We start from the raw sequence: 27,768 nt of genomic DNA, 5'->3' as shown, positions 1-27,768 counted from the left end.
GGCAGAAGTGTGGAAGGATTTGCAGAATTATTTCGCCCAAAGACACCATGTCAGAATCCACCATAAGCTACCTATTGCGAGAGCTGAACCCAAAGCCATCTGAAATAATAATGAAATGTACAGATTAGAATGTAAGTAAATGATTTTTGCGCTCTGTTTTTGCTGGAATACATATATCTTAAGGCTAATTCTTTTACCTCACTTCCTCCTTCCTTCATACTTGGGGAATCAAACCCAATCAGTGCTTACAGATCTGCAGGAAAAGTAAATCCTAACACTGAAGTAGAGGACTTGCCTCATGAAATGAAAACTCTGAAGCATTTCAAAGAAAAGAAAAATCACAGAGTTGTACCATAGCTGCTCTAATATCATGACTTATCAGGGAACACAATATCTGGAGGTATTATTAATTCCTAGAGTTTCTATTTTTCTTATTTTCTTTTCCGGTTTCATTTAAAGGATCTGTTTTCAATTAGCATTGGGTATTTCATGCTGCTTTCCCCTTACAGAGCGCCCACTATTTTTTCACAAAAACCTTTATAAGTCATCTGAACCAGATGGTTCTTAAGCACATGCAGATTACTTTTTGTCAGTAGGTTTTGTTTGGTAATTGTAGAACCTCTGGGATTGCTGTTAACCCCACACAATGGGCTTTATTAGATCGGGGTGGGGGGCCATGGTTACAAATTTAAAACTGAAAAATGTAACCCTATTTTGATGTGTTGCACCTCTTGGGACACTTTAACATTTTATGACATTTAAATTAAGCTCCCACAATGTGATGACTACAGGTTTGAGCAGCCAGCTGCAGTGATGAAAAGAAAATCGACTTCCCCCCTCCACCTCGACTCTGGTTCTCAGCACCTCTGTGAATCCTGCTGGACATGATTTTGGAGCCATGAATGACTTCTCCCCTTTTGCTCCCAACTCCTATGTACTAATCAGAGACTACAAGTCTCCTTCCCAGGTGATTCAATCACAAACAAGAGAAAATCTGCAGATGCTGGAAACCCAGGCAATAGAAACAAAATGCTGGAGGAACTCAGCAGGCCAGGCAACATCTAAGGAAAAGAATACAGTCAACATTTCGGGCCGAAGGGTCTCAGCCTAAAACATCGACTGTACTCTTTTCCGTAATACTGCCTGGCCTGCTGAGTCCCTACAGCATTTTGTGTGTGTTCCCAAGTGATTGGTATGTTCTGAGGCTTTATAAGGTATTAGTTAGACCACATTTGGTCTGATCAATTTGCAAGCAGCTTTAGGCCCCATATCTAAGAAAGTACGTGCTGACATTGGAGAGGGTCCAGAGGAGGTTCTCAAGAATGTTACTGGGAATGAGAGGGTCAACCTATGAGGAACATTTAATATCACTGGGCCTATACTCACTAGAATTTAGAAAAATGTATATTGAAAGGACCAGATAGATTGGATGTGGAGAGAATGTTTCTAATTGTGGGGTAAGTCTAGGACCAGAGGGCACAGCCTCAGAATAGAAGGATTTAGTACTGAGTTGCAGAGGATTTTCTGTAGCCGAAGGGTGGTGAATCTGTGGAACTGATTGCCACGGGCAGCTGGATATATTTAAGGTGGAGGTTGATAGGTTTTTGATTAGTAAGACTGTCAAAGGTTATGGGAGAAAACAGTAAAATGGTGTTGAGAGGGGAAATGTGTCCGCCATGGTCGAGTAGCAGAGCAGACTCGATGGGCTAAACAGCCTAATCCTGCTCCTGTGTCTTATGATCTTGTGTCTTATAATTCTCAGCATCCTTACTTTCAATGATCACTGCAAATGATCCTGGCAGCCTTCAGACCTCTCCCACAGGATTTTACAGACTGGCAGCAAGCCAAAAGGGAAGCAAGATTAAGAACCCATAGAGGCCCAGTTGTTAAATCTGGACCTCTGCAATTTCCAGCTTTGCTGACCTCTTGCTCACTACCCTGGTCCCACATGCTTCTTCATAAGTAGCAGGGTGTTTGTATCTGACTAGGCCGAATATTTCCTCATTTAATCCATGAATTATTTTCTATCTGTGGGGTAAAACCTCGTCTTGGTCAGTTCTGCAGCTGATGTGGTGATGTTGCACAACTGACCACATCCCCACTAGATGCCCATGTGATGAGCCTTCATTTCAATACCATGCAGATGGGGGTAAGAGAACGAACACAAGAATGCGATATGCAGAAGAATAAATTATTCAAAATGTACTTCCTTTGGTAAGCTAAGTTACACCACTTGCTGGCTTTTTGTAAAAGGCAGATTTACTGCCCAATCTTTCAGTGATGCAGAAACTCAGCAGGCCAGGCAACATCTATGGTGGAGAATAAACAGCTGAAGTTTCAGCCTGAGTCCCTTCATCAAGACTGGAAAGGAAGGGGCAAGAAATCCCACCTTCTTATTCCGGCTTCTTCTCCCTTCCTTTCCAGCCCCGATGAAGGGTGTCAACTTAAAACATCGATTGTTTCTTCCTCACCATTGATGCTGCCTGACCTGTTGAGTTCTTCCAGTAACTTGTGAGTGTTCCAGTATCTGCAGGATCTACTATTTATGTGTGATTTGTTTTTACTGTTTGGACTACTGTGCTGGACTTTTAGAACCTGGCTTTTACAAAGAAGTACAAGAGTAAAATTGTTTCAAGCAAATAAAATCCTGTATGAAAACCAACTCCTCAATTAAAAAGCTTGCCCTGTGCACTATTTTGGGCATTTTTGATTTACCTTGGCACAGTTAAGGGTTGATAGGGTGGGATGTAAGCAAGGTGTCTGATAAAATAATCCAATGACCCTCATATCCCCTGTATAATTCCAGTAAGAACTGGGTTCACGTCCTCTGTATTGCTCAGCTAATTAACCTGCACACACGGCAGAGAGCAAGTACGTGCCGCGGTGTCAGATTGCTTTCAAAATAAAATGATCCTAAGCCATTATTTCTCCCCCTCCTTGCCCTGAGGACTAAACTCTAGACACTGGCCATTCCCAAGGAGAGAATTTTAAAAACAAATTTGAACAGTGTGTTGTTGAGGAAAATATTCGAACTGGCATCTTTGCCAGTATGGAATGCAGAAGATATGAAATGGATTGAGAGGACTGCTCACCTGCCTTCATATATATAGAATCTTTTCCAGCACGAATATTTTTTATTTCAAAACTGAACTTATTCAAAATAAAAAAGGTAGACAAAAGAAGAAACTGTGCAAAAAAAATCTTTTACATTCATTGCCATTACATTCAGTAGTGTAAACTTTTTTCTTCAATAAACAAACATAGCACAAACAACTTTTATTGCCCCCACCCTCCAGAGGTGCTATGTTCTTTTCAAAGCTTGAGGGACTTCTGCATCTAAATCCTGCCTTTTCATGCACATGCAAAAGGATTGATTCTAGATTGCCGTCCCTCCCCACAGAGACTTAGCATTGGTAGCACCAAGTTTTAGTGCGTCCCTCAGCTTCTAGAGACGTAGTCTTGTCCTACATCTGTTCCTTCAACCTGAAACAACTGGCAGTGAAATGCCAACTGTTCCAGCTTCTACAGGCATTCTCTGCCCTCATCCTGACTGCAGTCTACTTCTCATCGCAGGCAGACATCTAGCTAGTACATAGGAACAAAGTCCGGTGATCAACAAGAATGAAGCAGCATATTCTGACACCTGTCAGATCATGGTGGGAGACTTTAATCAAGCAGGATTAGAAAAATCTCATCCTAACTACTATCAATGCATCACCTGCAAAACTAGAAGATTTACCACACTCATCCACTGCTACACCACCATCAGGAATGCCTACCGCTTCATCCCTCACCCACACTTTGGCAAATTTGACCACTTGGCTGTGCCTCTTCTGCTTGTATATACAGACTGAAGAGTGTGATCTGGTACAGAAGACTTTGAAAGGCTAGATGCCAGGAATAGAGGAATGAATTTGGGATTGTTTCAAGACAATGGATTGGACTGTGTTCAACAATTGTTTTAAATAAATATGCCGAAGTTGTTGCTGAATTCATAAGGACAGGTGTGGATGAGTGTGTACCCAACCAACATTCCAAGTCTTCCCAATTTGAGATTGGGTAGCATAAGTGACAGGGCACCAAGATGAAGTCAATGCATTTTATGTGCTCTTGATTGGGTGAACTATGGCACACTCATACATCTCCAGATGACCCTGTGATCTCTGTCTCTGGAGATGATGTCTAGGCATCCTTCAAGAGGGTGAATCCACCAAAGGCATATCTAAACAAGTATTAACATCTGTGCAGACCGACTGGCTGGAGTATCTACGTACAAAGTCAATCTCTCGTTTCTACACTCCAAAGTTCCCACTTGCTTCAAAAAGGCAACTGCTGTACTGATGGCCAGGAAGAGCATGGTGACCTGCCTCAGTGATTGCCATCTGGTAGCACTTACATCAACCATGATGAAGTGCTTTAGGGGTTGGTTATGATGCAGATCAACTTCTGTCTCAGAGGTGACCAACATCCTCTGCAATTTGCCTACAACCACAATAGGTCAATGGCAGATGCAAGTTCCGCTGGTTCTTCACTCTACTCCAGACTGTATGGACAACAGAAACTCATATGTCAGGCTGCTGTTTATCAACCACAGTTCAGTGTTCAACACCATCATCCCACCCAAACTTATCATCATCGATCTTCAAACTCAAGCTTCTGTGCTTCCTTCTGCAACTGGATACTTTACTTTCTCAACAGCAGACTTCAGGTAATGAGAATTGGTAACATCTCCTCCTTGCTGGTCGGCGACACAGGTACATTTCAAGGTTGCATGTTTAGGCCCGTACTCTCCTCTCTATACATAAATGACTGTGTGACTTTGCATATCTCCAAAGTCATCTTCAAATTCACTGAGAACACTTCTACTGTTGGATGAATCACAGGTGGTGTTGAGTTGCCTTCATGAGTGAGATAGCATAGCTGGTCAAGTGATGCCAGAACAACAATCTCTTGCTCATTGCCCACAAAACTAAAGAGCTGACTGCTGACCGAAGGAAGGGGAAGGAGGACGATCATGTATCAGTCTACATTGAAGGATCAGTGATGAAGAAAGCCAGCAGCATTAAACTCCTGGATGTTAGCATATTAGACAACCTGTCCTGGGTCCAGCACATAGAGGCAATCATAAAGAAAGTTCACCAGTGCCTTTACTTCCTAAGGAGATTTAGCAAGTGAGGCTTGTCACCGAATACTCTAACAGACATCTATAGATGTACTGTTGACAGTATCCTGGCTGGTTGCATTATACTCTGGTATGGTAATTTGAATGTCCAGGAATGCAAGAAGCTGCAAAGAGAAGTGGATTCTGCCCAATACATCTCTGGCATGTTCCTCCCCACCATTGGTAGTGTCTACATGAGGCACAGCCTCAAGAAAGCAATATACATCATTGAACGTCCCTACCAGCTGGGCCATCTTTTGCAACTATCATCAGGCAGAAATACAGAAGGCTGAAGTTCCACACCACTAGTTTCAAGAACAGCTTCTGTCCTTCAGCCATTCAGTTGTTGAACCAGCCAGAAAAACCCTAATCACCAGTACAATTTAACAACATCAGTCTTATCACCTCACACTAAAATGGACTTCTTTTTCACTTTAATTGTGTGCTTTTTTGGTAAAAATTGTGTCTAATTTATGTTTAATGAATGCTTTTCTTGTAAATGCTGCTTATATGATGTTCTGCACCTTTGATGCTGCTCCAAGAAAGTTTTTCATTGCACTTGCGCGTATATATGTACATGTACTTATAACAAAAAACTCAAAATACTCCTGGAGCCAGGACTGTACCTGTGTGCAGCATTCCCTTACAGACATCCGGCAAACCCAGAAAATCCCAGAAAACTTGTTGAGACGGTGGATGGATAGCAGGACCGTCAAAGTGGACAAAGCACTTTTTGGTGAGGCTGAGTTAGCTATGCTTCCCGCCCTTTTAATCATTACCTAGTGACTGCTGCCTGAAGGCATAATTACACTGTTTATGAAGAGGTGATCTTGTTCTGCACTGCACTCCTGACAGAGCCTTGCCTGTGAAGGTAGGGAAGGGAAAAACCTGGTAATGTAATGTAATTTTCATTTCAATATTCTGGTTGATGAGTGGAAGCTGACATTGTTACAGGCTGCTTTGCACCTGGTATTAGGGCATTCCCATCCAAATGAGCATCATATATTGTGAATAGAGTATTCCTGACTTGACATCGGAAAGTCTTATTTTTGAGTTGATCTAAGCTCTTGATGCAATCTCAGACTCCCCAGTGCCAAAGCAGTTTCTGGCTACTCTATCACCCCTCTAAGTATATAATTTCCAGAAAAATACAGTAGTCTAATATAGTTACTTTCAGCATAAGCACTTTCACATGATTTATCTGTTTATTCATTTACATAACTTACAGTCATTTTCATGACTTGCACTGTACTGCAACCACAAAACAACAAATTTCAGTGATAATAAATGTGATTCTTATTCTGAATCCAGAACTTTCATCCTCAGTCTGTAACATCTGATATAGCAATAGCTGGTTCTGAAATTTACCTCTGTTAACTTCAAAGTAACTGAATATTGGAAATGAGATATAATGATCAAGCTCTATTATGAATGAATGTTTCATGTTTGCAGAAGAAAATAAATTTTAAGGTGATCATCTGTGTGACCCCTGAGCTCAGCCAATTTCTTGGTCAGGTGATAATGTGTCTTCAAATCCATGAACTCTGAACATATTTTCTATGTGGCCATCTCCCAATGTCTGCTGGAAGTCTGTAATAATGACACTGATTGTTGTCCCATTATATACAGTATATCATGGAAGACTTACTCTTTATATATCACTGCTAAGTTTCATGCTCACATTATCCTTAATAATAAACTAATATCTTTCCCGATGTTAACCTAACTCCTCTAAATTTCCATAGTTTCCATCATAGATATTAGCATAACATTCCCCATTTTCAAATTTAAAGTAGCCTTTGATTGGGGACTTCTTCATCAAGCATTTTTGCTCCATCCGTGTAACAGCCAGGATCCTGGGTGGCCACTCATTTTAATTCCACTTCCCATTCCCATACAGACATGCCTGTCTATGGCCTCTCCTACTGCCAAGTTAAGACTAGATGCCAATTAGAGGGTCAACACCTCATATCGGTTTTGGGGGTCTTGAACCTGATGGTATCAATGTCGATTTCCTTAACTTCTTTGTTGCTCCCTTCCACCTTAGTTTTATTTCATTCATTCCTCATTCCTTCATTTTCCCCTCCCCTCCTCCCTCCCAACCTGCCCATCACCCACACCTTCCTTTCTCTGGTTCCCCACCTTCTCCCCTGTCCTCTCCAATCAGATTCCATCATGTTCAGCCCTTTGCCTCTCCTATCTATCACTTCGCACTTTCCCACATCACTCCCACTTTCTGCCTCCACCGACCTATCTACCTTCTCCCCTCATCTGAATTCACCTATCACCTCCCAACTTGTGCAGCTCCCCCTCCTACCATCCCTTATCCAGGTTAAAGGGTTCCTGAAGTGTTAAAGGGTTGCAGTCCGGATGAAGGGTTTCACTGTAAAGCACTGATTGCTCATTTCCCTCCATTGATGCTGCCTTGCCTGCTGAGTTCCCCTAGCATTTATTGTGTGTTGGTCAATACTTATGCCATTGGGTTTTAGATGTCCCTGGTTGAATATAAGGTGCTGTTCTTCCAGTTTGTTTATGGGCTTCATCCTGGCAGTAGAAGAGGCCAAGGATAGACAGGTCAGTGTGGGAATGGGAAGGGGAGTTGAAATTGTCTGCAACTGGGATCTCAGGATAGCCATTGTGGACAATGTGTAGGTGTATGTGAAATGGTCACTGAGTCAGCACTTAGAATTGCCGATGTAGAGGAGTCTATTTGAACTCTCTGGATTTCTTGTTTAGTAACAAAACCTTTTACGCCAAGACCTGCAATCTTTCAGTTAGCCAGGAAATCAGAATTATCCTATTGACACATACTTTAAGATGTTTCCTGAGTCTTTAGAAGTTTGTGTGACCTGTCACTTACATCAATATATTAACACAGTTAATTGTGTTCTATATTTGCCTCGTTTATCCTGTCAAGCAGATTTGGAGGCTGTCAGCAGCACTGGAACAGCTGCATACACACAGGATTAGTGCAGTTATAATTCACAGGGTGATCCATAGAAACCAACAATGTGAATAATTTTAGCACATCCCAGGACAGGTCAACACGGCAGCTCCAATAACAACCATTACCTTTTGCCCCAGAGAAATGCCAACTACCTCACTTATATCCAAGCACAGCCACCAGTTACTGGCTGCATTTTAATTGTGATAAGGAAAAGATTCAGCTCTGTTGCATGAAAGGGTAACAAATGCTACGTTGCGATAATATACAAATTAATCAAGATCATCGCCCAAAACTTACTTAACCTGATGTGCTCTTCAATTAGGTGGTATCTTTCTTAAATAATTTAACTGACATTGCTATGGGAACGGAATCAATAAATTTTCCATGTTACCTCATATATTTTACTGAAATGCCAGAAGATAAATTCTTATAGATATATACAATAGTTGTGGTATCAGTTCTTGAAAGGGAGATTTTGTTTAAAGTTATGCTTGGCATGCAGTTTCAACTGTTAAAGGCTACTGTGGCATCTTTGCAAAGACAGCAGTAACTGGATACCCTGATCACACATGCTCAAGGCAAATTCTGATGGTTTGGCAGGACTCCAGAGTAAACACTGTAGATTTCTACAAAGAACTCCAGAGATGTGTGATCTGTGCCAGACTGTCATTAGTTCTGGATAGATGAGAGCTTTGGGTGGTCAAGGATGAATTGGGCAGGATTTGAGGTTGGACAGGTATTGTTCAGTTTTGTTAATTGTCCTTCTGGTATAAGGAGAAGATTTTCAGAAACTTTGCCGGGGAGTCATTTGGTTATTAAATCACTGGTGGCAATTGTAAAGCAACACAGAAGTAAATGAGGTAAGTAACACACACAAAATGCTGGATGAACTCACAGGACAGGCAGGATCAATGGAAAGGAATGCAGTTGACATTTTGGGCTGAGATTCTTCATCAGGCCTGATGAAGGTTCTCAGCCTGAAATGTCCACTCTTTATTCCTTGCCTGATATGCTGAGTTCCTCCAGATTTTTATGTGAGTTACTCTGAATTTCCAACATCTGCAGAATCTCTTGTACTAGTAAGTGAGGAGACACTCAGTACTTGCAAATTTATTATGAATTCATGTAAATTTCACAAACACAGGAAATTCCTAGGTTTTTCTTCCTAATCCAGTATCTCTGAAGACTTCCAAGGTGTATCTCTGAGCCATCATCTCTTCCCCACCACATTTTATATCTTGGCAAAATCACCTGGAGATGGGATTGAAATCTATAGGAAAGCTGTTAGCACTCAGCTATTCTTACCCACCGTCACTCTAAACGCATCCATTGGCTCTGCACTGTTACACAACTGTACAATGCCAGTTAAACAAGAAATTTCAATTTTATTATCTTCAACCCCCACACGAGTACCCCCTTTCCAGGGATTTGATCTCCCTTTCCAGCCATTAATTCAGTCTCCACTACTCAATTTGCATTTGTGGCATTCTATTTGAACTGCAGTTTAATATCTAATCCCAAATCTCACACTTCCCTTTTTGAGTGAAGAAGGGCTACATGGTAGTTTTTATTATGTGTGAAATGTTCTTATTAAAAAAAATCACAATGTGAGTATCAGAGCCTAGTTATCATGATTATTGATGATGTAGAAAGAAGGGTTTGTGTTTCAATCTTTCAAGTAATACCATCCGAACTTCTGGATACAGTTACAGAGCTGTAATTCAGTCCCCTGAGTCTATCAATTTGAGCTCAGGGTCATGAAGTGCATGAGTATGCCACAGAATCCGAAGAATCCAGTACTCAAGTAGTTAACTGATTCTGTGCAAGGCTCTGGCTGTCTGCTGTGGATTCAATGTTAGTGGCATTAGGGCTGTTGAAGGACAGTTTCTGTTCAAAAGGAAAACATTAGGGACTTTCCATAACTCTACAGTCAAAGTGCCTGTGTGCATCTGTCTGTGTAGGTAATTGTGTGGGAAGGCAAATGTTTTGCTCAGTATACAAAGTGACCTTGAAAGGCGTATGAGAGAAGAAAATTGGAGACAATAAGTGCCTACGAGTTTCTAGTTAATGTAGTACTCTGCTATTTCCATATCCATCATTACTTAGTATTTGAGAAGCAGCTTGGGGCAAAATTTATAATAAATACTTTTAAGGTCTAAAATATTAATATTACAAAATTAATGCTTTTTCATTCTAGACATCCAGTGACTGGAAGAGCTGCTTTTAGATCAAGTAGGTAAATGACAAATATCATAAAAGCTCACCTATAGAGTTGCAGCAATGTACAGATTGTTAGTGTTATATGAAATTCCAATAACTGCAGATACTGAAAACCTGAAATAAAAGCACAAAATGGTGGAAACACTCAGCAGGTCAGGCAACATTTGTGGAAAGAAAAAAAAGTTAAAGTTTCAGATCAAAGATGTTTTCTCAAAACTGGAAAAGAAAGCTTGCCAATAATACAAGAGGATACCAAAAGTTTTTTTTTAAACAGATATATACAGTAAAGAGTAAATGAGAGGTGATAGTAGATATTGGACAGCTGGGAAATGATGCTGGTGAGGTAGTAATGGGAGACAAAAAATGGTGGACAAATGTAATATGTACTTTGCTGTAGAAGACACTAGCAGTATGCCAGAAATTTGAGAGTGTCAGGGGGTGGAAATGAGTATAGTTGCTCTTACTAGGAAGAATGTGCTCGGGAAGCCGAAAGGTCTGAAGGCAAATAACTCACCTGGTCAGATGAACTGCACCACTGGGTTCTGAACAAGTAAGCTGAAGAGATTGAGTAGACATTAGTAATGATCTTTCAAGAATCACTAGATTCAGAAATGATTCCAGAGGACTGAAAAATTGCAAATAGAACTCTACTCTTTAAGAAGGGAGGGAGGCAACAGACAGGAAATTATAGGTCAGTTAGCAGACTCCAGTGGTAGGTGAGATGTTATAGTCCATTATTAAGTGTGATGTTTTGGGGCACCTGGAGGCACACAGGTTGAAGTCAACATGGTTTCCTTAAGGAGAAGTGTTTGCCTGACAAATATGTTGGAACTTGAGGAAATAACAGACAGGATAGACAAAGGAGAGTCAGTTGATGATTTTCAGAAGGCCTTTGACAAGATACCACGCATGTGGCTGCTAAAGAAAATAAGGGCCCATGATATTACAGGAAAGATGCTAGCATGGATAGAAGATTGGTTGACTGATAGGAAGCAAAGTGTAGGAATAAAGGGAGCAGGTGACTAGTGGTTTTCTGCTGGGATTGGTGCTGGGACCGTTTCTTTTCAGATTACACCTCAATCATTTAGATGATGGAATTGATAGCCTTTTAACCAAATTTGCAGACAATACAAAGCTGGATGGATGAGCAAGTGTTGATGAAGGTTGAGTCAGTGGCAAGGAAGGCAAATGGAATGTTAGCATTTATTTCAAGAGAACTAGAATATAAAAGCAAAGGTGTAATGATTAGACTTTATAAGGCCTTGGTCATACCACACTGAGTATTGTGAGCACTTTTGGGCCCATTATCTAAGAAAGGATGTGTTGGCGCTGGAGAGGGTCCAGAAGAGGTGTATGCGATTGATCCCGGGAATACAAGGGTTAACATACATATGAGGAGCATTTGTTGGCTGTAGGCCTGTACTCGCTTTAGCTTAGAAGAATGGGTGGGGGGAAGGATGATCTCATTCAAACCTATCGAATAGTGAAAGGCCAAGAATAAGTGGATGTGGAGAGGATGTTTCCCACAGTGGAGAGTCTAGGCCTAGAGGGCACAGCCTCAGAACAGAAGAACATCCCTTTAGAACAGAGTTGATGAGATATGCATTTGGTCAGAGAGTGGTGAATCTGTGGAATTCATTGCTACAGATGACTGTGGAGGCCCAGTCACTAGATATATTTAAAGCAGAGATTATTGATTAATGTAGGTGCCACATATTATGGGGTGAAGGCAGGAGATTGGGGTTGAGAGAGGTTCCGATTCAAATATATCAGCCATGATGAAATGGTGCAACAGACTCGATGGGTCGAATGGCCTAATTCTGCTCCCATGTCTTATGGTCAAGTCTTGGGGAGGGATATACAGGATGGATAGAACATTGTGATATGGTGAGTCAAGGGTGGCGATGGATTAATGGGGGATGTCAGAGGGAGAAGCTAGATACCAGGGAGTGTAATCAGTTGCAAAATGCTGAGTTATAGGACATGCCAAGTAGGTCACCCTGTACCAATATCATAGATAGATGACTCAATATAAATTAAACCATGCAGCCCCACTTTCTCTACCTCCCTTGTAACTACAGTGCTGGCATTAAAGTCAAGGGTTCCTGAAGTCCATTTTGGAAGTGAAGATAGCATGTGGGCACCTTATATGGAAGCAAGGTTAAAGACTTATGTACAGCCCAATGGCTCAATCTATGTTCTCATTGCATGGGAAATGATGCCTTCAGGTTCTACACTGTTGGCTGTAGTACAACTTCTACTGTTACTGAAAATGGTCTCTTATTTGTTGGCGGTGATTCTTTCATACATTATGGGTTTGTCCCAGAATAACAGGCAGAGTATAACTGAGTTGCAGCATTGATGAAGTTGTATCCTAGTCCTTCTGAGGTAAGAAAAGAAAGAAACAGCGTGTTGATGCCAAGTATTGTGTCTGCAGCATGACTATTTATGGTGCAGCGCTGCGGGGGGTGGGGGGAGTGAGGGCGACCCTTGTGGAATAAAATTTGAAGCTGTGTCTGCAATAGAAGCATGGAGAGAAATGAGACATGCTAACTAAAAATTTGAAATTAAGGTTGTTTATATTATAGGCAAAGTATGTTGTGAAGACTAACATGATCTGGATAGCATTATTTGCAAAGAAATGTTTAAGTTTCAGTCTCACTAATGCACACAATAATTATTGGGCTTTTCACTCTTGTGTAACAGTAATCTTTACTTAATCAATCAAGAGCAAATATTTATCTGTACTGATGTTCATTTCACTGCTTACTAAGACTGTACACTGTCTTTTCTTAAAGTTCTCCATCTGTTCTTAATACTTCAATTTTTTTAACACCATTTCTCTCCTCCTCCTGAGCTGACAGTTTCAAAGACACCCAAAGTCCTACCTTATCACTTCTGCTGAAAGTTCATGGACTGAAATGCTTACTCTCCTTCTCTCTCCACAGATGTTGCCTGACCTGTTGGCTACTTCTGACATGTTCTGCTTTGCTTTCACATTAGAACATTCTGGCATCTATGTACAAGTACAGGCAGGCAGAGAGTCTTCCTGCATTCACCTGACAGTTGAGATTTCCAGCAGACATCACTAGTTTGTGACCAAATGCGGAAACCTTGGCTGGATTTTCCCCTCCTCCATCTTGGGTCATTGAAATCGTTTGCAACATAACCAATCAGCATGTCTGCTGAGATCAGCTGAATAGAGTGGCCACTGATTCCAGTGCTAGTCTACAGGATTCATAACTACAGTAGACAATATATTTACACCTGAGCCAGCAAAGGCTCCAAAGTTGGAGTCAGGTCACATTTTCTAGGCCTCAGTGAAACTTCAGTACAGTGTGACTGCAATTCGTACAGATTATTTAAAGCATGGTGCCATGCGCTGAATTTGCCATTGGCAACCTATCATTCTGCATTTAACCACGTTACATTGCCAGGCCTTGAAGATGTAAAGCTGAGCCTCGAATGTAAATGTAAGAACAGGTAATCAGTTCTTTTTTTCTGTCCATTGAGTTTCGAGGGAGATTGCAGAAACTGGCAGTGCTGTAACCTTGGTTTTGCTTATGAGTTAAATATCACAAGGCAGAAAAGAAAATGTGGAGAAAAGGTAAAATGAAGTACACAAATTGCCACAAAATGCTGCAAAATATATAAACAGGCCTTTTGCTACATAATATGCAGTGGAGAAACAAATGGTCCTTGGAACAAATATAAAAATATCTAATTTCAGTTTTGACAAATACAAAACACGTTCCTGTCAATTTCTGTCAACAGCGCAGAAACAGATCTCCGTGTCCGTGCTGTTGACAGAACTTATTTCTGTCAATTTCTGTCACCAACACTTGATCCATTGTCTCCTGTGCCTTGGAAATTCAAGAACGCATCCATTTTGTGTGGTTTAAAAATTTTGAAAATATCCTGATAATCACTGGCTGGGAATTTTTTGTAGCACCCCTCCTGATGTGTTGCATTGCTGGAAGAAGTGTGGTGGAAATAACAACTGCCCCAAGGCCATTAATTAACCTTCATCATGTGTTCCACAGAAATAAAATAACACTTCATTGCAACAATGAATTGTCACCACAGCAAGCAACTTCAAACCAGCCTCTTGTGCAGACCCGAGGTGCAAATGTTAATTTATGATTTCATCCAATAACTAATCTGGGTCTGGAAGGTAGTGCTTTCAGTGAGATGATAAAGGGGAAGTTATCAAAGGAAAATATGCCTTTGTTAATACTTCTGTCCAGCTCTCTTGAAAGATGATTAAAAAAAGCTGCTGATAGCTACACACACAAAATGATGGAGGAGCTCAGCAAGTCAGGCAGCATCTATGAATAAACAGTCGATGTTTTGGCCCAAGACTCTTCTTCAGGACTGGAAAGGAAGGGTGAAGCCTGGTTGGTTTGAAAGATAAAGAGCTGAAGAGAAAGGAATTTGATAGGAGAGGAGCATAGACTTAGGAGAAAGGGAAGGATGAGGGGACCCGGGGGGGGGGGGGTGGGAGGTGATAAACAGGTGTGAAGAAGTAAGAGGCCAGTGTGGGGAATAGAAGTTGAGGGAAGGGGAAGGGAATTTTTTTACTGGAAGGGTTGAGGGGTAATAACTATTTCTGAACCTTGTGGTGTGAAGCTCCTGTACCTTTTTCCTGATCACAACAGATAGTAGAGAGCATGTCATGTGTGGTGGGGGTCCCTGATGATGGATGCCGCTGCATTTCCTGCAACAATACCTTGTGTAGATGTGCATGACCTGTGATGGACTCGGCTGTATCCAATACTTTTTGTTGGATTTTCCATTCAAGGGCATTGGTGTTTTCATTCCAGAATGTGATGCAACCAGTCCATATACTCTTCACTACACATATATTGAAGTTTGTCAAAGTTTTAGATGTCATGCCAAATCTCTACAAACTTCTAAGAAAGTAGAAGTGTTGCCTTGCTTTCTTTGTAATTGGATTTGCATGCCAGGTCCAGGTCAGACCCTCCGAAATAATAACGCTGAGGAATTTAAAGTACGGACCTATCAGCGGTGTCAGTAGAACTCTGCGAACTAAATAAAAGTACAGAAGGGATAAGCAGAGCGGCCATTGTTGGGAGTAGGCCAGTGGCAAGAGAAGAAGCGACAGGATTTGGCTCAAAATAGGCTTCAGTACAGAAGAGGCATCAGCTCTGTGTAAAGCGTCTGTTAAGGTTTCCTTTTTTTCCCCTCTCTTGTACCATTTAAAATAGCTGTGGTGTGCTCTTTGTGCCAGATGTTGGAGAACTGGGAGACCCAGAGTCTCCTGGGGAACTACATCTGCGTGAAGTACATCTGCAGCTCCTTGAAGACTGTGTTAGGGAGCTAGAGCAGCAACTGGATGACCTTCGGCTTCTACAGGAGAGCGAGGATATAATTGATCAAAGTTATAGGGGAATAGTCACCCCGAAGCTGCAGGAGGCAAGTAGCTGGGTGGCCATCAGGAGAAATGAAAATAGGCAGTTAGAGTGAAGTACCCCTGTGGCCATTCCCCTCAAAAACAAGTATACAGCTTTGGATGCTATTATGGGGGATGACCTCCTGGGAGAATGCCATGGCGACCAGGTTACAGGCACCGAGCATGGGTCTGTGGTGCAGAAGGGAAAGACAGAAGAAGGGAGCAGCAGTGATAGGGAACTCAATACTGAGGGGAACAGACAGGAGATTCTGCAGACGTGAACGGGACACCCAGATGGTATGTTGCCTCCCAGGTGCCAGGGTCAGGGATGTCTCAGAACATTTTGGAGAGGGAGGGGGAGCAGCCAGTCGTCCTGGTACATATTGGTACCAATGACATAGGAAGGAAAAGCAAAGAGGTCCTGAAAAGAGGATTTGGAGAGCCAGGCAGAAAGCTGAGAAGCAAGACCTCCCAGGTAGTAATTTCTGATTTGCTGCCTGTGCCACGCACCAGTGAGGGTAGAAACAGGATGATTTGGCAGATACATATATGGCTGAGAAGCTGGTACAGGGGTCAGGGCTTCAGGTTCTTGAATCATAGGGGTCTCTTCTGGGGAGGTATGACCTGTTCAAAAGTGACAGGTTGCACCTGAACCTGAGGGGGACCAAAATTCTTGCAGGCAGGTTTGTTAGGGCTGTTGCGGGGGGGGGGGGGTTTAAATGAAATTGGCAGGCGGGTGGGAACCAGAGTGAGGGGACTCATGATAGGACGGATAGTAAAAAAGTAAAGATAGCATGCAGTCAGACTGTCAGGAAGGGCAGGCAGTTGATGGGAGTTAGTTGCAGCCAGTAGGATGGGTATCAAAACATTAGGGATACAGAATCAGAAAGAATAGCAAATATGGTACTCAAGGTGTTGTATCTAAATGTGCTTAGTAAAAGAACTAAGGTGTTGTACTACTACAGGTTGCCAGGTATGATGTTGTGGCCATCAGTGAATCGTGGCTGAAGGATGGTTGTAGTTGGGAGCTGAATGTCCAAGGTTACACGTTATATCAGAGGGATAGGAAGGTAGGCGGGGGGGGGGGGGGTGGGTGAGGCTCTACTGGTAAAGAATGGCATCAAATCTGTAGAAAGATGTGACATAGGATCGGAAGATGTTGAATCATTGTGGGTTGAGTTAAGGAACTGCAAGTGTAAAAGGACGTTGTTGGTAGTTATATACAGGCCTTCCAACAGTGGCTGGGAGGTGGGCCACAGATTACAACAGGAAATAGAAAAGGCATGTCAAAAGGGCAATGTTATGGTAGTCATGGGAGATTTTAACATGCTGATCGATTGGGAAAATCAGGATGGGTAATGGATCTCAAGAGAATGATTTTGTTGAATGCCTAAGAGATGGCTTTTAGACCATAAGACCATAAGACATAGGAGCAGAATTAGGCCATCAGGCCCATCGAGTCTGCTCCGCTATTCAATATGGCCGGTGAGAGAGTCTAGGACAAAAGGGCACAGCCTCAGGATAGAAGGGTACCCTTTCAAAACATGCGGAGAAATTTCTTTAGCCAAAGGGTGGTGAATTTGTGGAATTTGTTGCCACATACAGCTGTGGAGGCCAGGTCCTTGGGTGTATTTAAGGCAGAGATTGATAGGTTCTTGATTGGACATGACATCAAAGGTTACGGGGAGACAGCCGGGAAGTGGGTTGAGAAGGAGCGAAAGAAAGGATCAGCCATGATCGTATGGCAGAGCAGACTCGATGGGCCAGATGGCCTAATTCTGCTCCTACATCTTATGCTCTAAAGTTGTTGACCCTCTCCACCTCTGATCCTTCAATGAGAACTGGCTCGTAGTCCTCTTGTTTCCTCCTCCTGAGGCCAATAATCAGTTCCTTGTTCTTGCTGACATTGAGTGAGAGGTTGTTGTTATGGCACCACTCAGCCAGGTTTTCAATCTTACTCCGATCTGCTGACTCATCACCAACTTTGATTCAGCCTATGACAGAAAGTCATCAACAAACTTGACTACGGCATTGGAGCTGTGCTTAGCCACAGTCATTAGTGTAAAGCGAGTAGAGCAGGAGGCTAAGCACACAGATTTGTGGTACGTCTGTGCTGAGGAGAATGTGACCATAAGACCATAAGACAAAGGAGCAGAAGTTGGCCATTCGGCCCATCGAGTCTGTTTCGCCATTTTATCATGAGCTGATCCATTCTCCCATTTAGTCCCACTCCCCCGCCTTCTCACCATAACCTTTGATGCCCTGGCTACTCAGAAACCTATCAATCTCTGCCATAAATACACCCAATGACTTGGCCTCCACTGCTGCCCGTGGCAACAAATTCCATAGATTCACCACCCTCTGGCTAAAAAAATTTCTTTGCATTTCTGTTCTGAATGGGCGCCCTTCAATCCTTAAGTCATGCCTTCTCGTACTAGACTCCCCCATCATGGGAAGCAACTTTGCCACATCCACCCTGTCCATGCCTTTCAACATTCGAAATGTTTCTATGAGGTCTCCCCTCATTCTTCTAAACTCCAAGGAATACAGTCCAAGAGCGGACAAATGTTGCTCATATGTTAACCCTCTCATTCCCAGAATCATTCCAGTGAATCTAGTCTGTACCCTCTCCAACGTCAGCACATCCTTTCTTAAATAAGGAGACCAAAACTGCCCACAGTACTCCAAGTGAGGTCTCACCAGCACCTTATAGAGCCTCAACATCACATCCCTGCTCCTATACTCTATTCCTCTAGAAATGAATGCCAACATTGCATTCGCCTTCTTTACTACTGACTCAACCTGGAGATTAACCTTAAGGGTATCCTGTACAAGGACTCTCAAGTCCCATTGCATCTCAGAACTTTGAATTCTCTCCCCATTTAAATAATAGTCTGCCCATTTATTTCTTCTGCCAAAGTGCAGAACCATACACTTTCCAACATTGTATTTCATTTGCCACTTCTTTGCCCATTCTTCCAATCTATCCAAGTCTCTCTGCAGACTCTCTGTTTCCTCAGCACTACCAGCCCCTCCACCTATCTTTGTATCATCAGCAAACTTAGCCACAAAGCCATCTATTCCATAATCCAAATCGTTGATGTACAATGTAAAAAGAAGCGGCCCCAACACGAACCCCTGTGGAACACCACTGGTAACCGGCAGCCAACCAGAATAGGATCCCTTTATTCCCACTCTCTGTTTCCTGCCAATCAGCCAATGCTCTATCCATGTATGTAACTTTCCCGTTATTCCATGGGCTCTTATCTTGTTAAGTAGCCTCATGTGTGACACCTTGTCAAAGGCCTTCTGGAAATCCAAATATACAACATCCACTGCATCTCCCTTGTCTAGCCTACTTGTAATTTCCTCAAAAAATTGTAATAGGTTTGTCAGGCAGGATTTTTCTTTAAGGAAACCATGCTGAGTCCTGCCTATCTTGTCATATGCCTCCAGGTACTCTGTAACCTCATCCTTGACAATCGACTCCAACAACTTTCCAACCACCGATGTCAAGCAAACAGGTCTATAATTTCCTATTTGCTTCCTTGCCCCCTTCTTAAATAGCAGAGTGACATTTGCAATCTTCCAGTCCTCTGGAACCAAGCCAGCATCTATCAACCTTTGAAAGATCATTGCTAATGCCTTCGCAATCTCCACAGCTACTTCCTTCAGAACACGAGGGTGCATTCCATCTGGTCCAGGAAATTTTTCTACCTTTAGACTATTCAGCTTCCTGAGTACTTTCTCTGTCGTAATTGTGACTGTGCACACTTCTCTTCCCTGCCACCCTTAAGTGTCCGGTATACTGCTGATGTCTTCCTCAGTGAAGACTGATGCAAAATACTCATTCAGTTCCTCCGCCATCTCCTTATCTCCCATTACAATTTCTCCAGCATCATTTTCTATTGGTCCTATATCTACTCTCACCTGTCTTTTACTCTTTATATACTTGAAAAAGCTTTTAGTATCCTCTTTGATATTATTTGCTAGCTTCCTTCCATAGTTAATCTTTTCCCTCTTAATGACCTTCTTAGTTTCCTTTTGTAAGCTTTTAAAAACTTCCCAATCCTCTGTCTTCCCACTAATTTTTGCTTCCTTGTATGCCCTCTCCTTTGCTTTAACTTTGGCTTTGACTCCTCTTGTCAGCCACGTTTGCATCCTTTTTCCATTTGAAAATTTTTTCTTTTTTGGAATATACCTGTCTTGCACCTTCCTCACTTCTCGCATAGTCTCCAGCCACTGCTGCTGTGCTGTCCTTTCCACCAATGTCCCTTTCCAGTCAACTTTAGCCAGTTCCTCTCTCATGCCACTATAATTTCCTTTACTCCACTGAAATACTGACACATCAGATTTCGGCTTCTCTTTTTTGAAATGAGAAAAAGAGGAGATGTTGTTGCCAATCAGAACTGACTGGGGTCTGCAAGGTGCAAGGTGTAAAAGTGTGGATTCTTCCATCTATTCCCAGTTTTCCAGCTGAGTCTAATTTTCGTTTATCCCATATGCCTTTTCCAGTGATATTTAGATTATGAAGACACGTCATCCTCTTTTATTGTCATTTAGTAATGCATGCATTGAGAAATGATACATTATTTTCTCCGGTGTGATATCACAAAACACAGGACAGACCAAGACTGAAAAAACTGACAAAACCACATAATTATAACATACAGTTACAACAGTGCACAATACCATAACTTGATGAAGAAGTCCATGAGTACAGTAAAGTTCAAAGTTTCTTAAATGTCCCACATCTCACGCAGACGGGAGAAGGAAGAAAAACTCTCCCTGCCATGCCGACCACAATCCGACTCTGAGTCATCCGAAAACTTCAAGCTCTGATCAGCTCTCCGACACCGAGTACTGAGCGCCATCTCTGTCCGAACGATTTGACCTCCTTCTCGGTCGCCAAAAGCAGGCAAGGCCAGGGATTTTGAGGCCTACCCTCCGAAAGAATTCACGACCACACAGCAACGACAGCAGCAAACGGGCATTTCAGAAATTTCTCCAGATGTTCCTCTGTGCTTCCACGTCCATTCTCCATCAAATCAGAATTGTCCATGGCCCCTATTTAACAGATATGATATCATTTTTCACCGGAAGGCTGCGCACACACAGGCACGCCGCCATCTTCTCCTCCCAAGTTTTAAGGTGATTGTGAAAGTAGGATATTCAAAATTCAGAATCCTATAGTTTTGAGGAACCAAAGGGACTCCAGACACTGGAATCTAGAACAAAAGCTGCTGGAAGCAATCAGTGAGAGCAAAATACAAACTTGAGCATAGCATTCTCCAATTTCTGGTAACCTGCTGTCCTGTCTTTCTTCTCTCTCCTACGAATCTACCCAGTTCCTCCCACACGCGTCCAACCTGCACGCCGTCCAGAAAATTCCCCAGCCACCCTGTTTCTTTTACTTCCTCTGCTTACTTCATCTGCCTATCATCCACACTCTCCTTCCACTGACTTCCCTCCCCATGTACCCTCTCCCCCTCCTTTATCCGGTTTGTACTCCACAATCCTTTCCTGTCAGATTCCTTCACCCACAGCCTTTTGTTGCCTCCACCTATCACCACCTAGCTTCCGCAACTTTTTCCACTCCTCCCTCCTCTATCGGCCTATCGCTCCATCTCACTTGGATCAACATACTGCTTGCCAGCTCCTACTCTAGCCCTTTCCTAATCTCATTATACTGGCTAACTCCCCATTATTCTTTCAGTTGAGATGAAAGTACTCAACCCAAAGTATCAACACTCTTCCTGACCGATTGAGTTTCCTTGACAGCTCGTTGTTTGCTCTAGTTTTTGGTGATACAGGTACATGGTCAGATCAAAAATGGCTGACTCATAATTTCATAGGATGGGTGGTGTTGGGTGCTATTATGGAGAAAATGTTCTCATAGAAAATGTTGCTATTAGTGTGAGAATAATGTCCTTCATCAACATGCAACACAAAGCTAATGCCAGCTCTGCTAAATTGGAATTCAAGACAAGAACTTAACTTAATGATGCACTGCTGGACATGTGATCAACAGTTTGAAACAGGCCTCACCAGTGCCTGTTAGAGAGATCACCAAGTTGCTTTTTATTAGCTTTTGGCTCGTGTATTTCTATTAGTGCTTGGTGATTAATTGATCTCTTTAAAGTTGCTGAAGTCCAGAGGGAACGATCTGCCAGGTGCTGAAGGACTTTGTCCCGACTTCAAAGCTTTTTGCATGACTTTGCTGCTCCCAAACATGGTTCTATAAACAGACATCACAAGACAAGGAAGACAAGGTAGTATTGATGAATGCCATTTCAGCCACAAATGGACTATTGTAAGCATAAGATTCTGCTGATGCTGGAAATCCAGAGCAACACACACAAAATGCTGGAGGAATGCAGCAAGCTAGTCGGTATCTATGGAGAGGAATTCACAGGTGAATTTCTGTCCGAGACTGTTCATCAGGACTGGAGAAGAGAAGAAAGCAGAATAGTAAGGTGGGGGGAGGGGAAAGAGTACAAGCTGATAGGTGAGACCAGGTGAGGGGGAAGGTGGGGGAGAGGGGATGAATTAAGAAGCTGGGAAGCGATAGGTGGAAGAGGTAAAGGGCAGAAGGGCCAAGGAGAGGTCAGTGGACCATGGAAGATGGGAGAGGAGGAGGGGCAGCAAAGAGAGGACATTGGCAGGAGAGGAGAAGAGAAGGGGAGGAGGGAGGCCAGAAAGGGGAAGGGGGCGAGAAATTACCAGAAGTTATAGAAATCGATGCTCAGACATCAGGTTGGAGATACACATACATAGGTGTTGAGGAGATGCTTCTCCAACCTGAAAGTGGCTTCATCGTGTCTGTCGAGGAGGTCATGGACCGGCATGTTTATTGCGTCCACTTCTGGCTGCCAAACTTCAGGAACAACTTAAAAATGCAGAAAAGATTTACTGGAATGATTGCAGGTATAAGGAATTTTAATTACCTGGACAGTCTGGATAATCTAAAGTTGTTTTCCTTGAAGCTCAAAGGAGATTGTGGGAGGATTTGAGAGAGATATGTAATATCATGGGGCGTCTAGACAGAGTAGATAAAGAGAAACCGTTCCCATTGATGGAAGGATTTAAAAACAGAGAGCGTAATTGGTAAAAGGACCAAAAATGCCACAAGATAAAACTTTTGTTTTACTGCTGTGCATGATTAGGATCCTGGAATGCACTGCCAGGACTTTGGTAGAAGCACTTTCAGTTGCTTCATATGTAATACAGATAAGTATAGCACTTGAAAGGGAAAAAGGGAGGAAAGCAGGGAGAAAGCCTGTCTACAGGTGACCGCATATCTCGGGTCAATTCTCGTACCTGGATCTCAGTGGGGTATTTTACAGTAGGTACCAGTGATTCAGTGAGGAAATTTGCCACTAGCTCTAGCTTCTTTGTACCCCCCTTCAGAAGGACCTGTTTGCCTTGAAGAGGCAGAGACAATATTGAAGCAGTACAAACCTCTCTTAATTTTCAAAGTTCAAAGTTCAAAGTAAAATTTATTATCAGAGTACATACATGTCACCACATACAACCCTGAAATTCTTTTTCCTGCAGGCATACTTAGAAAATCTATAGAACAGTAACTGTAAACTGTAAACATCAGGAACTGTAAACTATAAACAAACTGTGCAAATGCAGAGACAAGCAAACAGCAATAAATAACAAAACATGAAATAACAAGATAAAAGAGTCCTTAAATGTGTGTAACTACCCCCTTTTGTTCAAGAGCCTGATGGGTGAGGGGTAGTAACTGTTCTTGAACCTGGTGGAGTGAGTCCAGAGGTCCTTGCACCTTCTACCTGACGGCAGCAGTGAGAAAAGAGCTTGGCCTGGGTGGTGAGGATCCTTGATGATGGCTGCTGCTTTTCTATGGTAATGCTTCATATAGTTGTGCTCAATAGTTTGGAGGGTTTTACCCATGATGTACTGGGCTGAATCCACTACTTTTTGTAGGATTTTCCACTTAAAGGCATTGGTGTTCCCATACCAGGCCATAATGCAACCAGTCAGCACACTTTTCACCACATATTTATAGAAGTTTGCTAAGGTTTTCGATGACATGCCAAACTGCCACAGATTCCTGAGGAAGTAAGGTACTGTCATGCTTCCTTTGCAATAATATTTATATGATGGGTCCGGGACAGGTCCTCTGTGAGAGAGACACCCAGGAATTTAAAGTTACTGACCCTCTCCACTTCTGATCCTCTGATGATTACTGGCTCATGTAGCTTTGGTTTCCCTCTCCTGAAGTCCACAATCAGTTCCTTGGTCTTATTGACATTGAGTGAGAGGTTGTTGTTATTACACCACTCAGCCAAGTTTTCATTCTCTTTCCTGTGTGCTGATTTATCACCCCTTTTGATCCAGCCCACAACAGTGGTGTCATCAGCAAACTTGTATATGGTGTTGGAGCTGTGCTTAGCCACACAGTCACAGGTATAAAGCGAGTAGAGCAGAGGGCCAAGTACACATCCCTGTGGTGCTCCTGTGTTGATGGAGGTTGTGGAGAAGATGCTTTTGCTAATCTGAACTGACTGCGGTCTACAAGTGAGGAAATCCTGGATCCAATTGCACAAGGGGGTATTGCGGCCCAGGTCTTGGAGTTTACTGATTAGTTTTGAGGGGATGATGGTGTTAAATTTTGAGCACTCAGCTAAGGCAATTGAATTAATTAGTGGCATGAAGTTGGGAAGGCATGAAGCTGAAGCACAGGGAAGTACCACATTGTATGGACTGTTAAATTTGTTGATTTACGTGTTGAGGAAATGCGTAATTAAAAAAAACTCTGTAGTTCCATTGAATTTTGAAGGGCTATCTGTCTTACTAGACTTTTTACTGGGAAGGCAAGCTGAAGGACAAAGGAAATGAACCTGCTCCGCTGGCTGGTTTTGATGCCCAGAAAACAATCACTGGTCACCTGGAATTCCAAGGAGTTATGACTTTTCCATTCCTCAAGTGCAGTAGAATCAGAGCCAGACTGGGCTAATTCCGTCAAACGTGCATTCACATTCAAACACAATACTGTTAGAAATACTGGAAAATCTTGCTGAATATGAATTACTTAGGAGGCTTAGAGAAAATTCCTTCCTGCAACAGCTTTCAAGAGTACCTATGAGTGACATGAACAGTTGGCTCAGCTATCATTAGGAAAGCCAGTTCTTCTGAAATACTTCTGATAGGGCTCCGAGACATCCTTCTTCTACCTATTCCCATATTCCTATCATGGTCACTCCACTTCTTCAACCATAATATTTTTAATGTGCCTGGATTGCTTGCTGAAATCAGATCAATCTTTTATTCCCGAACTATGACTACCCTAACCATGATATACCTCATGGTAAAATAGCTTGCTGAAATATAGAGTCCCACATACTGTATATGGAAATGTAATTGGGCGGGATGTGATAAAATGAAGGACTTATGAACTTCATCACAGCATCTCAGAAGAACAAATAAATTATGCCTCTTACATGCCTTTCAGAAAATATCCCAATTATTTTACAGCCACTTGAAGGGCAATCATCTTTTTGTAAGGGCAATCATTGTTTTTGTACATTACAGGCATTTTGACCATAGCTATCTTTCCCAAATAGCAATGTGATGGTCTTTTCATATATTTGTGGGTTTTTTTTGGGAGGGGAGATCTGGCTGTCACAGAAAGGCCAGCCTGTATTACTCCTCTCTAGCTGCCCATGAGAAAGTGGCATTCAGTTGTCTTCTTGAACTGATGTTTTTCTAGAGGATGTATACCTGTGTGCTGATGAGAATGGTGTTTCAGGATTTAAACACAGTAATGACAAAGGAACAGGAACAAATTAGAATGGTGCAGAATTTGAAGCTGGTGGTGTTGCCATGTAGCTGCTGCCCATGTGTTTGTGATTTGGGAGGTGCTGTTAGAGTGGTCAGGGCAAGTAAGAACAGTGCATTTTATGGATGGTATTCTCTATGGCCATAATGGGCAGCTGTTGGAGATAATGACTAATTAGTGTAGTTGATGGGATGCTAGTTAAATTTGCCTCCTTTGGCCTTAATGTTGCTGAGCTTCTTGAGAATTGTTCTCATTTCACACCAACAACTAGATGCTGGTTGAGGGATTAATATTGGTGAGTACACAAGGAATAAACTTTCTCTCCCTTTCCAAAATTATACTGTAGAATCAATTAGTAATGAAGACCAGTGCTCAGTTTAATCCCTCATTAGAAAGATGGGATTTCTAAACCTGCAATAGCCCTTCAGGCCTGGACAGAAATGTGAGCCAAGAACTTACTGTTTAAGTCTCCTTAAGGAGGAGAATGTAGTTATGATGGTTTCCAGTTCTTTACTGATATGGATGAGCTATGAGTCCTGAGGAATGAGTAAACTGGCTTATCTCTGCACCATTAAACTATTTACTCGGAAATGCTACTGAAAGGTTCAAAAGATTACACAAGGGAGCTTCGTGAAAAAAAGCATTAGTGTATCAGTTCAGGAGTACAGCCAGCCACAGAGAGCTGTGTTAAGCGGTTCTGAGAAATGCCAGTAGATAAAGCTGGTGCCAGGTGGCAACTGTTTCTACAAATATGTCAAGGTTTGTTTTCATTTGATTCTTCTTTGTACCAAGTGACCCTGATATGCATGCTTACAGAGAAAGGAGCCCCATACCCAATGTAAATTCTGGCAGCATAGCCACCGATGGTTTATAATTTGAATCTAGCATCCGGCCACCCTGATAAGGCCTAACTGAATGCACGGAGGCAAGTTGCCTTGGCTTCAGTGAAAGAAAATATTTTGGTGCACACGTTATCATGAGTGTTTCAGTCAATATTTCTCAGTCCAGTCACTCAGTAATGGGAGAAAGCAGAGATTTACCATAACCAAAAAATACTGATAGATAACTTCGATAAGAGCAGAAGCTCAAAACATTGATTTTAGTGGAAGAGTTATTAGACCTTCTATTGTTATGATTTTGTTATTTTCCCCTTGTTGTAAGGATGCTGATTTGAGGCTGGCTTCTTTCTATACCTTATGCAGATTATTCTTTGTTTGGAACCCTGCACGAAAATTGCATTGAAGCATAATTCTACCTGAGAAGCTTTTAATGATACTGATCAGCTTTGGAGAAATTTAGCCAATTTGCTGTCTTGTCTGCCTGGAATTCCCAAAGGCAGTTTTACTGTCTGAAGGTTAATGTTCAGATCTCAGGAGTTGTAATTAGATTGGGTTTTGTTCAGTGACAGAAATATATACATACAGACTGCTGAGCAAATTTGTATCCGAACAGAACTTTGTCACAGTGATGCAGACCACATAAGCTCGGCTGAAGATTTACCAGTAGAAGTTCAACTGACTGCAGCAGGGAAAGAAGCCATTAAGCCCATTTGGTCCCAGAAGAGCAATCTCAGTCCTCTTCTCTTTAGCTCAGCATCTTATTCTCTCTTGTGTTGGCGCGTGGCCAAGTGGTTAAGGCGTCGGTCCAGTGATCTGAAGGTTGCTGATTCGAGCCTCAGCTGAGGCAACGTGTTGTGTCCCTGAGCAAGGCACTTGACCACACATTTCTCTGCGACGACGCTGGTGCCAAGCTGTATTGGCCCTAGTGCCTTTCCTTGGTGTGTGGAGAGGGGAGACTTGCAGCATAGGCAACTGCCAGTCTTCCATACAACCTTGCCCAGGCCTGCGCCCTGGAAACCTTCCTAGGCACAAATCCATGGTCTCACAAGACTAACGGATGCCTATATATATATATTCCCTCTTATATTCACATCATCTCCCCTTTTGACTTTTTTTTTTTTGCCAATAGCTTACAAAGTTCAACGTTCAAAGGAAATTTATTATCAAACTACATATGTTTACCATATACAACCCTGAGGTTTGTGTTTTTTTTTTTGCAGGCATACTCAATAAATCCATAATTAAATAATAACCATGACAGAACAGAATCAATGGAAGACCGGACCAACTTGGGCATTCAAGCAATGTGCACAAACCAACGAACTGTGCAAATACAAAAAGAAAGAAACAATAATAATAAACAATACATATTGAGAA

General features: G+C 42.3%; 1 long non-coding RNA gene across 1 annotated transcript; it reads left to right on the top strand.

The window, feature by feature from the left end:
- On the top strand, positions 1 to 27,768 carry LOC140206332 (uncharacterized). The gene is made up of 2 exons (XR_011888117.1): positions 1 to 131; positions 27,612 to 27,768. It is a non-coding gene; the product is annotated as an uncharacterized lncRNA (long non-coding RNA).

This window comes from Mobula birostris, chromosome 12 (genome assembly GCF_030028105.1).
Source record: "Mobula birostris isolate sMobBir1 chromosome 12, sMobBir1.hap1, whole genome shotgun sequence".
Lineage (NCBI taxonomy): Eukaryota > Metazoa > Chordata > Chondrichthyes > Myliobatiformes > Myliobatidae > Mobula > Mobula birostris.
The sequence above is the reverse complement of the archived record's forward strand: the minus strand, read 5'-3'. Positions and strand labels throughout refer to the sequence as shown.